The sequence below is a fragment of the Triturus cristatus genome, chromosome 2_2 (assembly GCF_964204655.1).
Source record: "Triturus cristatus chromosome 2_2, aTriCri1.1, whole genome shotgun sequence".
NCBI lineage: Eukaryota > Metazoa > Chordata > Amphibia > Caudata > Salamandridae > Triturus > Triturus cristatus.
This window is the reverse complement of record NC_140582.1, coordinates 307,187,906-307,201,525: the sequence shown is the minus strand read 5'-3', so window position 1 is coordinate 307,201,525 and position 13,620 is coordinate 307,187,906. Positions and strand designations below refer to the sequence as shown.

Genomic DNA, 13,620 nt, shown 5'->3' with positions numbered 1-13,620 from the left:
ATCAAAAGTCTAACTTTACTACTTTTCGGTATCCACAAAGGTAAATTTAGGCCATATGTCTGACGTGGGGTCTAACTTTACTAGTAGTAACTTACCTTTATGAATACCGAAAAGTAGTAAAGTTAGCCTTTTGGTCTAAGTCAAACATTTGGTCTACCTCTACCTATGTGAATCAGGCCCACCCTGCACAGCTCCACATCTCTCATGTAATGTATTCCTAACAGACATACATATACTCACTACATGCAGTAACCATACATGTACTGCACACCACTGCTCTCTTGCTGTATTTTACTCTTCCCAGGCACATACATCCAGTTTAAAGTCACTATTCCTGCGCTGCCCAGCACTCCATATCTACCTGATGTAGGCCAAGGGTGATTTAAGCACACAGCAGAAGAACTTCTCAAAATGTCAATAAGTCTCTAGGCCTCACTCCAGTGGCACAGGGTAATAAGGACCTTTTCACTCCAACTCAACACTGCATGGTATGCTGTCACCACCATGCTCATGCTGCTTACCACTTGGTGAAGGTGGTAGGCCATCCTCCACTATGAAAGTAGTGCCTTGGGTGTCCCTATGGTCCAACAAGATTGCAATCCGTGAGACAGGCTTATGTTATGGCTCACAAGCGTGATCCGTTTGTGCATATGACAACAAAATCAAAATTAGGGATCCAGACAACAGTGCAGTTGGGCATTCGGGGCAAGGGTGCACATCTTTTATCATTCAGCTGACTTTTCCATCCCAACAGATACACTGGTTATGTCATTGGATAACTGGGTTTCCCTATATTTTCTTTGTCCTTAATTATATCAAGCACATGTGATTGTGCCTGTCAAATTGTTTTGTGATACAATCCGTAATCGTAGCAGAAGAATAGATAACAAGCATAGACATAGCCAATAGGTTTCGCCTTTGGGACCTTATAAGTGTTTAGCCAGAGCTATTGGTTATGCCAATATGTTTAATCTATGTTGTGGAGCATTGTGGCTACTGTACAGCGTGTTAAAAACATTTAATAAAAAAGTGCTAAGCATTTTTGTTACCTTAGATATAACCAAGAAGACAACAGAAGAGTGGAGGTTAGGAAATAGTACCTGAAGTACACTAGGGGAGAATCAACAGATGCCAGATTCCGGGGTCAGACTAAGGTAGTGCTGAGGGATGCTGAGATGGTGGTGTGCTACTGTGGAGGTGATGCTCAGGTGACAATGAATGATACTCAGGTGATGCTGAGGTGCGTTGTGCTGATGCAGAGATGATGCTGAGGTAGTGCTGAGTGATGCTGTGTGCCTCTTGTTACCTCACTCTATGCCAACCGAAAGGGAGGGGCTGGGGGAATGGAAATGCTATGTTTGTGCTCGAAGGGTAGGGGTAGGGCTAGTAACGCAAAGCATGGGGGGGAAATAAATAAAATCAGGGCAAGTCGAGAAAGCGCAGCACTCCTGAAACTGAAATATGTTAAAGTCTATTCAAAATCAATAAGAAATGGTGGGCGAGCCACGCCGTACATAACAAAAGAAAGGAGCAGCTGCCATACTTGAAGATAAACTGTGGCTTGAGGCATAAAGAATGAGAGTGAGGAGTAGAAAAACAGCATGAGGCACAAGGACATAAAGTAAGAAGAGAAGTGTGAGGCACAAGAATGGAGAGTGAGGAAAAGAGCAGAATGAGGCACAAGTATGGAGAGTGAGGAGAAGAGCAGGATGAGGCACAAGGATAGAGAACTAGGAGAAGAGTAGCGTGAGGCACCAGCTAAGGAGTGCCCAACATTTGTATTTCACGTTGCAGACATGAACATAATTGGCATTGCTCTTACCAAATGGAATTTCAGTGCCACCAAACACCACAAGGTTATGACCATGTAGCACAACTAGGAAAATAACTATTTGGGCACAATTTTGGCAGAAAGTCAACAACAAAGCAGAACAGGGTGTGCCTATAAATTTTAAATGATGGTGTTTCACCTATTCCAACATGTCAGAAAGCCTCACATTTAAATAGTAAAGTAAGCTTCTTTATCTGTACCACCCACTCAATTAATATTCATAAACTATTTTAATACTGTCTAGCAAGGACCTCAGTGGCTTTGTGAGAGCAAGAGATTGTATAAGACGCCCTGCCTAAAACTTTGATTAACAATAGACCCCTAAATCTAAAATATTGTTAAAAAAAAACCTTAAACATGCACAGGCACTTGTCTGAAATACAGCATATTCAAATACTGGTGGCAATATCTTGATGATATAATTCCATGTGACAATACTTCCCGCAATACTCATGGACACAGGGGAGCATCCACCACTGAAAAGAGCCGATAGTCACAAAGCCAGATTGAAGGCTATAGACAGAGAAGAGGGACTAGTGACGGGGGTTAGGTAAATAAATAAACCACATTGTAATGAAACCGTGCCGAACAAATAGAAAGGTAAATGATTTTTTCAGAAAAATAAAAATAAAATTCCAGTGGAATCATCCCACTCCCATGCAGTGTGTGAATATCTTCATGTGAACAGGGACTTATCTGAGAGAACAAGATTGAACATTGTTGACACACCCTGTATGCACTTTCACTACAACAGCCCATGAAAGTGTCGCTTCCCGAGCATGCCTGGTTATTGTCTCCGGTTGGGTAGATACGCACCTCGGACTCTGACGACACGTGGGCAGTGAAGTATACAGGGGCAGCTGACTGCATATGCCCGCCAGGAGAGTAAGGCACTGGAGCAGACAGCACGCACTGCAGCTGGAGGCTAGGAAGCACCCCTGAGTCTTGTGTAGTTCCTATAAACCCATATAGGATCTGTGCGTTTAGACAACATAGACTGTGGGATTGGTGTCCAGACTGATTCCAGACACCCCCACCGGGTATGTTGGCCTGTATACCAGCTAGCTCACAGTGCCACTATAAACTCTTCTTACCAAGGAGAGAGTAGTTCTTGGCAACTATTGAACATGATAACTCTGTCCCATCAGGGATGGTGGAAACAGTACAGTACTCTTCACTAAGTCACTCGCGATCACTTTGTCTCAGAGAAATACACAGAATAAACGGTGGGGACATTTTTCAATAAGAATTTATTGAACCAACGTCATTCTAGTGTAAAATAGGTGTGCTGAAACAACCATAAGACAAAAGCAGATATAAATGATTATAAGTACCAATAGAGTAAAAGGACGGTAGATTCCTACCATAGTGCTAAAACATTGAATACAGGCAGGTATAAAAATACATGACAGTAATAATGCGCAATCCTACGATGCAACCCTAACTAGATGTACCTAAGTGTACCTAGCATGTATGTAGATTTAGAGTGAAGAATCTCCCTAGGCTGAAGCCAAATCCATTACCTGAAGTGAGAGACTGTGGGACCCTGTCTTGGTCTCGAGATGGACACCCCGCGAGGGATGTCAGACCACTGCGAGCGTGTAGGAACCTCAGAGTCTCACGTCAGTGTGTTAGTATGAAAGTCTTTCTCCTCTGCCTGCCCCAGCAAAGATATGGTGTATATATACCCAAAAGGTACCCTCAGGAGTTCTACCTTGCTGTGTCATGTCGGCCGAGGTCGACGAAAGGGATGACCCTTATACATAGTTAATATGCAGAAGATAGTAATCCTGCATGGATTCTGAGAATCCTCATGCATAATAAATATGGCTAGTTTTCTGGGAAAACCACACGACATTTATGCAGTACCTTAACTAGGAAAATAAGTCAATACCAAAAAACGTTATGTAGTACAATGGCAGGGAAAATGTAGGTGAAAGGTTAGGTGACTACCCAGGCCTATATTGGGGTACAATACAAAACATAACATGAGGAAACGTGAACAGTGGCACTGTCAGGCAAGGCACTGCAAACAGCAGGCTAAGTGTCTGCCGGTTCGCGTGGCTGCACTGAGGCTGGTAGTGACCATAGCAGGTAAGTGCACCTGGTACTTTGTAGAGCGATCTTTAATACATGTCGAGTGAGCTCTGCTGCTATAACTATTCCCCACGTTGCTTGCAAGTTTCAGAGTCGACAATATGTTGCGCTGAAATGAGAGGGGGACATCATAACAGGCGGTAGAACGACGCCAGCACCGAAACAGCAAGTCGGGGAGGGGCAGTGACCTTCAGAGGTCTGCCTTTAAGAGGTGAAAGGTATGAGAGACAGTAAGGGGACAGAGACGCAGAGAGAAGAAACGGAGACAGCCTGAGGCAATGAAGGGAGGAGGAGGAGACAGCCCAAGACATAGGGGCGGGGGCCGAGCAGGAGGATAAACCAGAAGGGAGGATAAAGGAGAGGACATCACATGCTGTAAAGTGTGATGGCCAAGCAAAACATTGTCTTAGTGAAATCACCAGCGAGGGAACTAAGCCCACAGAGGAGAGACATTTAAACAAATGCACCAATTACAAGACAGCATTTGTAAATGACCCAGATAACAGCCAATGGCAATTTTGTGGGTGTGCCATACCCCACAAAAGAGATCTAAGAGGTTGACCTAAAAAGGGTACTATATATCTACAAACTGATGTCTATAAAAAAATATCTATCATAGTTTAGTCTGCCTCCTTCCACATAAATTTAAATAATCTACAATGACATATGCCTGAATCCTGGCGCAGAGGAGGCAGTAATGCAGTGCAGTAAAATCTCAAAATGTTGATTGCAACCTCTCAAACCTTGGGCTACCAAGCAATGAGGAAACATAACAAGTGCAAACTTCTAAGGAAATCAGTAAAGTAATTGCCAATGTACCAAGTGGGTCAAGCAATTCAGCCTTAGTTTTTTGGAAACCAAGCTGATTTGTGCATTCCTTTTTATCTGTGGATTATGAGAAAAAAACACCTTATAAAGACATAGATATTCTTATGTGAGCTACGTCTTGCTGTCCTAGTCCATGGATTCTGGTCTCTCCTTTACTTAGTTGCAATAATGTGAAGTTTCAAATAAGAAATATATTTGGGCATAGAACAATAGCCTTTGTGCTAATGTAAGCAATATGTGCTACACAAAATCAGAATAAGCAAAAGTATGAAAACACAAAGCACACATGACCCTCAAAGAGACTCTCAGATTCAAAAATACTAGAAGCTGTTGGGAACTGATCAGATGGGGCTGCGAAAGTCCCACAAAATATGATAAAACAGGCATTACGTTTTCTGACTAAGGAAAGCACCATGATATACAAAACAACTTCCCCGGCCAGCCGAACTAACCAGGTGACCCATTACTCAAAGTCCAGAGAGAAACTCCAGTAGTCCAGGTCGAAGATTACAGCAGCCGTCTCTGAAACAACTAGAGTCCTGCCTGGATTTCTCGGAAGTTCTCTGAAGGAGAAATCTGTGAGGCCATCCTCAGCCAAAAGCAGATGGAAACACCTGGCTCGGACAGAGTACCAACAGATGTTTACCAAAAAGAACTTTCAACTTGGGTACCTATTCTAACAATGGCATACAGCGCAGTTTGGGAACAAGAGAATGTCCTCGCATCTTGGAGAGCAGCAGATATCATCCCACTTAAAAAAAAGGCTCTTGCAATGACCCTGTAAATTATCATCCAATCTCCTTACTTGATGGCACTGGAAAGATCGATGGTAAACTGTTACTCAATTGCCTAGAAGCCTGCGTCGAAGAGAATAGGATCTTGTTACCGCTATAAGCTGGCTTTAGAAAAGCTGAAAGTACTATCCTCCAGTCCATGATAACATATAACATAAGGCTGAAATACTTGTCTAAAGCACTTTGAGGTTGTTCATGATCTTTACTAATCTAAAAACAGCCTGTGATTTAGTTGATAAGTCACTGTTGTGACAGATTCTTCTAGATTTAGGCCTCCCAGAGAAGAGCATAAATGCCTCAAAGCAACTTCACACTTTTTCCATTGTTCACCTCCAGGTGTTCTTTTGCCTGCCTCTCTGTTGTTTGTCCTCTGGGATTCAGTGGAGAGCTGTTCTTGTGAGGCAATCTTGTTCTGTTCTGACAGTGTGTCTTATCGATCACCATTTGTTTTTCATAATGATGGCATCCATGCTCTCTTGCTTGTATCTCGTGAGCAGTTCCTGGTTGGAGATGGCTCTCGACCAGAAAATGCATAAGATTCTTCTCAGGTTGCTGGTGTGGAAGGCTGAGAGTTCGGTGATGCCTATCTTCATCATTTGCCGGCATTCTGAGCCATGCAAGAGTGTGGACAAATATAGTTCTAATAAAGCCTCAACTTGGTTGGTGCTGTACTGAGATGGCCTCTACACATTGTTCAGCATCCTGAAGACATTCCTGGCCCTGTTCAGCCTGCTCTTGATTATACTCTCGATATCGGCAGCGTGGGCCAGGCTGAAGACATGTTCCTGATTTTCTAGAAGCTAGCACGACAGATGCCCAATTGACATATGAAAGGCACCCACCCATTATACCTGCTACAGTATGCATCCCTGTTGCAGCCCATTTGAAGGCTCCAAATAGGACTGAACCTTCATCCTTTCTTACAGGAGTATTAACACATGGCCTCAGTAGGCCCTGTTTCACCATTTGCAAGGACTCTTGGCCCATTTGAAAATGATTATTATTCTTCGATATTCCCTGGCCACTCCATTTGAGATTCCTTTTGATTTCTTCTTGGTCTGGAGAATGGTGGTTGAAATGAAGATCCACCGAAACGTGCGTTGACCATTATTATATATGTGGAGAGTCCCTCTATAGACAGATACACCAGAGGAATATGATGGGTGTTACTTGTATCACTAAGAATTATAGAGTCTGTTCTAGTTAGACTGTTTTTGGATTCCCCACATGACTGAATCTCTTTTATGTATGAGTGTTAGTGCGAATGAGTAGGTTAGAATGGTGAGAGAGAAATGCTGATGGTGAGTGTGGGGTTATTTGTGTTTTTAGTAATCACATTTTGATTTGAGAACAGTCTTGGTGGCTACCTATTTTGCATAAAAAGAACTGATGAAATAATTCAAATGTCAATTTATGATTTCAGTGTTGAAACGAAACGTGACTACTGCCCATTTAATCATTTGTGACTGTACAGTAATCTAGGTAACTGCTTGTTGTAATTGCTTCACTGTTAAATGGATGTGTAGACAATAATAAACTTGACGTTTTAAGTATTGTACAACAGCAAAATGATAAAATAAATGTAAAAAGTATAAAATATTTTTGTACAAAGAAAAATTAATAAAAATATATATTTTTGCGACTAATTTTGTTGTATGTCATTGATATTGGGGTTGCAGGATTTATGAGCCATAGATGGCCATACTAAACTCAATATATGTCAGTTTAGAGGTTCCTTTTGCTAGATACTCCCTGTCTCTCCATCCTGTCTTATAGTACTGCCTAAGTAAGTGAGCTCTTCAGTCGGGACTAAGGCCACTCCATCTGCTTTGATTGGTGAACGGTTTGGGGTGTTGAGTGACTTCAAATTTCTTTGTGTAGATCTTCATTCCCACTTGCTGTGCATAGGTGTTAAGTTGAGACATCTTTTTCTGCTTATGCTGGTGAGTGTGAGACAGCAAGGCTCGGTCATCCACGCAGTCAAGATCCTCCAGTGTAGAGAATAAGGTCCATCTGTTCTCTCTGGCGTGGTCTTCAGTTGTGCATTGCATCACCCAGTCAATGACTAAGTTGAAGAGCATCCCTGTCTCACACCGGTCTTGAATTCAAAACTATACTCACTATCTCCCACCTTGAAGGTAAAATTATTGTTGAAACTCTTGATAAGAAGTGTCATCTGCTGTGGAATGTCATGGCTCTCAGTATACTCCAGAGGCTCTCAAGGTACATACTGTCAAAGACTTTGTCAAAATCAATTAGTAGATTTATAATTGTCTCTGCCACTTAGTGCACTGTACTATGATGTTGCATAGATTAAGGATCTGATCAACGCACCCTTTGCCCTTGCGGAACCCGGCCTGTTCTTAACCGCTGACTCAAGGTATCAGAAATGCGCTGTATAATTATTTTCTGCAGGAATTTACTGAGGATTGACAGATGGTTGATTTCACACCAGTTGTTACAGTTTGTTAATGCTCACTTCTTTGGAATCATGATGATGATGCCTTGGATCCTGTCATCTGGTGCTTACTTTCCCTCCCAAATCAGTGTAAACTGTTGTTGGAGGATCTTGACTGATGTTTAAAGGTCTGCCATGAACGTTTCTGCATTCAGGTTTTCTTGAGCAAGAGCTTTTCCTTTCGTTAGAGATAGGATAGCAGCAAAGATTTCTTCTTTTTGTGGCGGGGCGGTGTTTCCATCCAAGTCTGTCTCTGCTTCTTGGATGTTTGTTTTTCTTGTAGCTATTGGCCTGTTCAAGAATTCTTTGATGTGCTGGGCCCAGCGTGCTTCTTGCTGTTTCTTGGTTGTGAGTAATCTGCCTCATTTTTCCATGATAGGGGTGTTGTATGTTGCACGAGATTTTCCACTGACTATCTTCATGATTGCGAAGACTTTCCCTCATTCTCTACTGGCTGCCTCCTCTGTTTGGCTGGCAAAGGTATCCATGTACTCCCGCTGGTCTGCTCTTGTCATTCGTTTGACTGCTCTGTCTGATTCTTTCGACTGTTGCTTGTACTTCTTAATTTCATTCATTATCTTTATTTCGACTTAAAAATGTCATAAAAGAAATCGCAATGCATTACCAAACAGATCATTACAGGTTATGGTATAAAATCTAAAATACATTTTCCCATCACAATTATTAATCATAGCAATTTCTTCGTTTATACATAAAATCAACGGAAATCCCACTCCTCATTAGTAGGCTTCATGCACCTTGAGCTAAACATTGATGCACCAAGTCTCATTTTACCACAAAGTTTCTTCTAATATTCCACATGGCAGCTAAAAATTTACTTACAGCAAAAACAGTTACTGGGGATAGGTCAGTTTTTAATATTCGATAAGAGAGCAAGCAATGCCTAATCCCCCAATTTCTACATAGGGGAATGAGCCACTTCTTCCTGGGCTTCAGGTAGGAAGGACAGAAGAACATAACATGGATGTCATTCTCCAGCTCCTCAGTGCAGGCTGGACAGTTTTTGCTGGTAGATGGATGCCATCTACTAGTAAGGGCTCTTATTGGTAGGGAGTTATATCTCCATTGGAGAAAGAGTTTCCTTAGACCAATGTGACTAATGTCATCCAAAACAGTCTCCATCTTATAATAATCTTTCGTTGCTATGAATGTACTGGACATTGTCCCCATTTGGTCATTCAATAAGCAAGCAGACAGATTATAGTCATAATACATGTTAACCAGGTCTTCACGCGATATATTTCTTCAAGCCCGGGTTTGTCCACAGTAAAGGGCAACCCAACCTCTCAAATTCCTGCTTTATGTATTTTAGCCAGGGGAGTTTCCATATATTTGGGACTTTTAATAATTCCTTAAGCTCTTGCCTATAGCTAAAAAGTTCAGGGGTTACCCATAGGCGCCTCCAAAAAGTTAAAGGCTTCAGGCCCAGTTCCTCCTTTAATGATCTTATTCCCAGATCAAGCCTGAGGGGAAGAAGGGGTGAACTAGTAGGCAGGGAAACTAACTGCCTAAGAAACTTGTTTTCCGTGGCAGTAATTGCAGGGGCACACTTGTGTCCCCACAATTCACCACCATAGATATTCATGTTTATAAAGGTCTCCCAGGACCTTATTCAACCCTGGTGCTTTGCCCGCAGGAAGTTTAGATATAGCAACCTGGACCTCACCCAGGGTAAAAGTGATCACTTCTGAACCATCGACGCAACTCATCAACCTATCACCCGGAGGGACCTCCAAACAGGAGTTGTCCCCCTTGTACAGAGTGCTAAAATGTTCTTCCCATACCTCTGCAGCAATGTTCGGCATTACTGCTGGGTCGGGATCAACTGAGCCTGTGGTCACAATCTGCCAAAACTTCCGTGCAACCTTAACCGCTAGGGCTGTTGTTAACCTAGCCCAATTCTCGTTCCCCCACTCAAGCTTGGCATGGTAGATTAGCTGCCGATATACTTGCCTCCTTTGTTGAATAATTTCCCTGCTTGCGTTATTTTTTAATGCATCAAGGAGTTCGCTCTTCGCTAGTCTGCATGTCCTGTTATACCAGGATAGCTTCCTTCGTATCCTTTTCCCACAAGGGCCTGAGGGACTTAAGATATCTGAGAGACTAAGAAATAATAACTTATTAAAATCTCCCAGTCTTTCGAAGAAGTCAGACACAGGCTGTTGTTCAATAAGGGCAGCCACATCAACCAATACTGGGCTAACCCTAGCATACAGTTCAGATATTTCCTTGGGGTTGTCAACCAACTTATCCCATCTTACCCTACGTCTGTTACTAGAGAGGGTAACCCTGCTAGATGTACCAGAGAGCAATCGAGGTCTGTCCTTGCAAACATCTGGTGCTGAAAAATCCAGAATCAAGGGATTATGGTCGCTCTCTCCCCTAGAAACCACCCTAAAATCTAGAACTCTGTTCCAAGCCCTGCACTGAACAAAAATGTAGTCGTCGTGCCTCCCTCCCAGCCTTATTAAATGTAGGCATAGAGGGGTTATCGGATTTTGCACGACCATTACATGCCCTGATCAAATGGGCCAACGTCAGGGATGTAATTTGAACGGCCAGAGGAGCCCACGTCCTTGCCGTTGGCCCTACAACAGGTGGGATTTTCCATAAATCATCCTCCTCCTGATTCGTACCATCCAACAACCCTTCAAGAGGTTCAAAGTGGGAGTTGAAATCTCCTCCCACCACGAACATAACACCCTCAGGAATTCTAGTCAGAACAGTGGATAACTCTTCGATGGCCCCTGACTCAGCGGAGAGGCTCACAGGTCTAGAATAGAAATTAACCATAGCAAGTCTGAAGCCAGTCCGCCACTCCAGAAACACGCACTGGACATCGTCAGTCCCTGTGTCCAAGGCTCTGGCACTGCAGCCCAAATGGGTTGCAACCCAGATTGTTAGACCCCCTGACGGTCGACCCTTTCCTCCCCACCTAGCGGGGACTGAGAATGAGGCATATCCCAAACGAAATAGCTCTTCCCTCGCCCATGTTTCCTGAAAGAAACAAATATCATGATGATCTATAAATGAACCCCATTCAGGGCAGGCCAGCTTGTTACCAAGGCCTGCTACATTCCAGGAAAGAATTTTTAGTACAGATGGGCCAGGAGGGGTATCACAAGGTTGCAAAAAAAGCCCGCTGGACCTCGCAGTCCCAACCAGAGTTATCCCGATTGAGAAACACTCGTTCCTCGTTACCCCCCGGTCTGCTGCGCCGAGCCAGATGGAGATTGTCAGATTGTAAGAAACCAAATATCCAAGCCTACGAGCTTGAACTTCTACTGTAGTTTCTCAGATTAGGCCTTCATGAGTTCCTTTTTTCATGCCCTTCAATAGTTTGCCACGTGACTTGTCTTATCCATTCTTTCCTCTACCTTGTCTTGGTCCCCAGGCATGTTGCACTGCTCTTCACATATATCAAAGAGACCTGTTTCCATTTCTTGCTGACTACGTCTGCAGCTAGCTCAGACTGATCTTTCATGTCTGCCAGAAGTTGCAGCCTGTTTTTGATTTGTACGCCGCATGCCTTCTCAATCTTGGGGCCCTGGAATTTTGCTATATTGTAGTGAAGTCATCCTTATGTTTTTCTGAGCTTCAGCTTCACAAGAGTGATCACTAGATGTTGATCCCTGCCCACGTCTGCTCCCCTCCTCACTATGATAGTGTGTCTTCAGGTGCCTCTTATTATGTGTAGCATGAGATAATTTATACTTAAACAACTTACAGTTATTTATGATCTGTGTTTCATATTGTATGGCTTACATCTGTAAAGCTGACCCTATGAAGTTGATTGATTGAAAAAGCAAATTGCACATATAACATCTGAAGATTGGATGGTATGGTGGATTTTCAACTCTAAGTTTAAATGTAGGCGGAAGATAGAGAACTTCTTTTGATGGGGAGGTTGGCCCAGCATAATGCTGTAAACATTTATAAAACTCTTAAGTCTGTTAAATTTAAAACATACTGAGGTAGTTTCTTACCCTGAAAATGTACCTAACATTTCTCTGAATAAAGTCTGAAGAAAATACATTTCCAGGTCATAAAGAAAATCCTCCCACATACCTTGGAGGTGTCGGAGAAGGGGTTTCTTCTCAGAGAAATTTTTTTTACCTCTGGAGAGAGAAACAATTTAAATGTGCAAATTATTTCTGCATGATTAATTTCTGCATTTTTCCGCTCAGCGAAACATCCTCATGAGTTCAATTTGGGAAGTTGGACTATACCTAGAAATTAATGAGTGTCACAGATTTGAAGGCTGTTTTCGTATTGTCATCCATTAGTTTACTTTGCAAAGTACTTTATTTTAATTTTTTATCCATTGAGAGCAGATAAACCTCCCTTATGTCAGCAAAGGATGTCTCAGCACCATTCAAGGGTTTAATAAATGCATGCTGATAGTTGCAGAGGAGGGGGTTTAGCTCCATGGAATCTTAAAGGTGTCTCATCACCTCCTGTTCTAGGATCTTTGCTGAGGAAAGGGAAGTTAGATATGGGCTGTAAGCCAAGATCGTGGGGCTGCATTTGATTTTTCAGAAATCGGGTGAAAATATCAAGCTTTAAAGTACTAGATATGATTTCTGATTGAAGGCAGTTCTATGTGCTAGTTCTAGTATGCAGTTCAACAGCAGGGAGAAGCTGTTTAATAGATTAAATCTAAGCACAGGTCTGTGACTTGGATGTTTTTATTTTGTCAGTCCGATTAAGCGTCGTAGTAAAGGTGGTCACATGCGACTATATATAATGGTAGTGGTGTGCTGGAGTTTGGCTCACAAGATTTTTTATTAACAGAACTCTATTAAATTTTCACAGAGTTGTTGAGCTACACATGGGCTTTTCTTCAAAGGCTATTCAGTTTATCCTAGCTAATTAAATATCTTCTTTAATGTTTTTGTTTTCTCTGTTATCCATTTTGTGCAATAGGGCTTTAAGGCTGTTCATATTGCCCTATAGAATTCATTTCTATACATCTCGCAGCGTGGCTTGTCCTCTTAAGATTTAGGTTTAAGTCATTGGAATTTTAGGTTTCGGTTGCTGCATTTCAATTTCACAAGTTCTTTGATGAACTGCCAGTTGTGAACTGTAATGCCTTGGTGCAGTCCCTGAGATATGATAGAAGCATACGTTTCTAGCGCAACATAAATGTTGTGTACGGGTTGTTCAACAAGTATTTGGATCGATAGTGCCAGGCTATGAGGTGTTTGATTTCTTTGTTAATTGATTCAAGGACTTTTACATTGAAGTGTTTGTAAATGTTTGGTAGGTTTTGTAAGGGTTTCGGTTGGTGAGTGTGTAACTAAGGTTGGTCAGGTTAGTGGAGATATAGGAATGGTCTTTGTATGTTTGCTGCTGTCCTGCTAGCTTTAGGTTTCAAGGTTGTACATGAAGATGAAGTATGTACCCAGCACTGTGTCGGGCCATGAAGTATCTGCTGGAAATCAAGTGCGTGCATTTTCTCAGAAACGTCTCATGTGTGTTTTAAATTCAACAGATTAACCTATAAAATGAATTCACCCATGATAATCGTTTTGTTGGGCTCAGTCTGAAATGTCAATTGCGGCGCTCAATAGTAAGATTTCAACAAAAAA

General features: G+C 42.3%; 1 protein-coding gene across 5 annotated transcripts in view; it reads left to right on the top strand.

The window, feature by feature from the left end:
- The window catches only part of SVEP1 (sushi, von Willebrand factor type A, EGF and pentraxin domain containing 1), a 1,063,460-nt gene that overhangs the window by 887,368 nt on the left and 162,472 nt on the right, over positions 1-13,620 (top strand). The window lies entirely within an intron of this gene.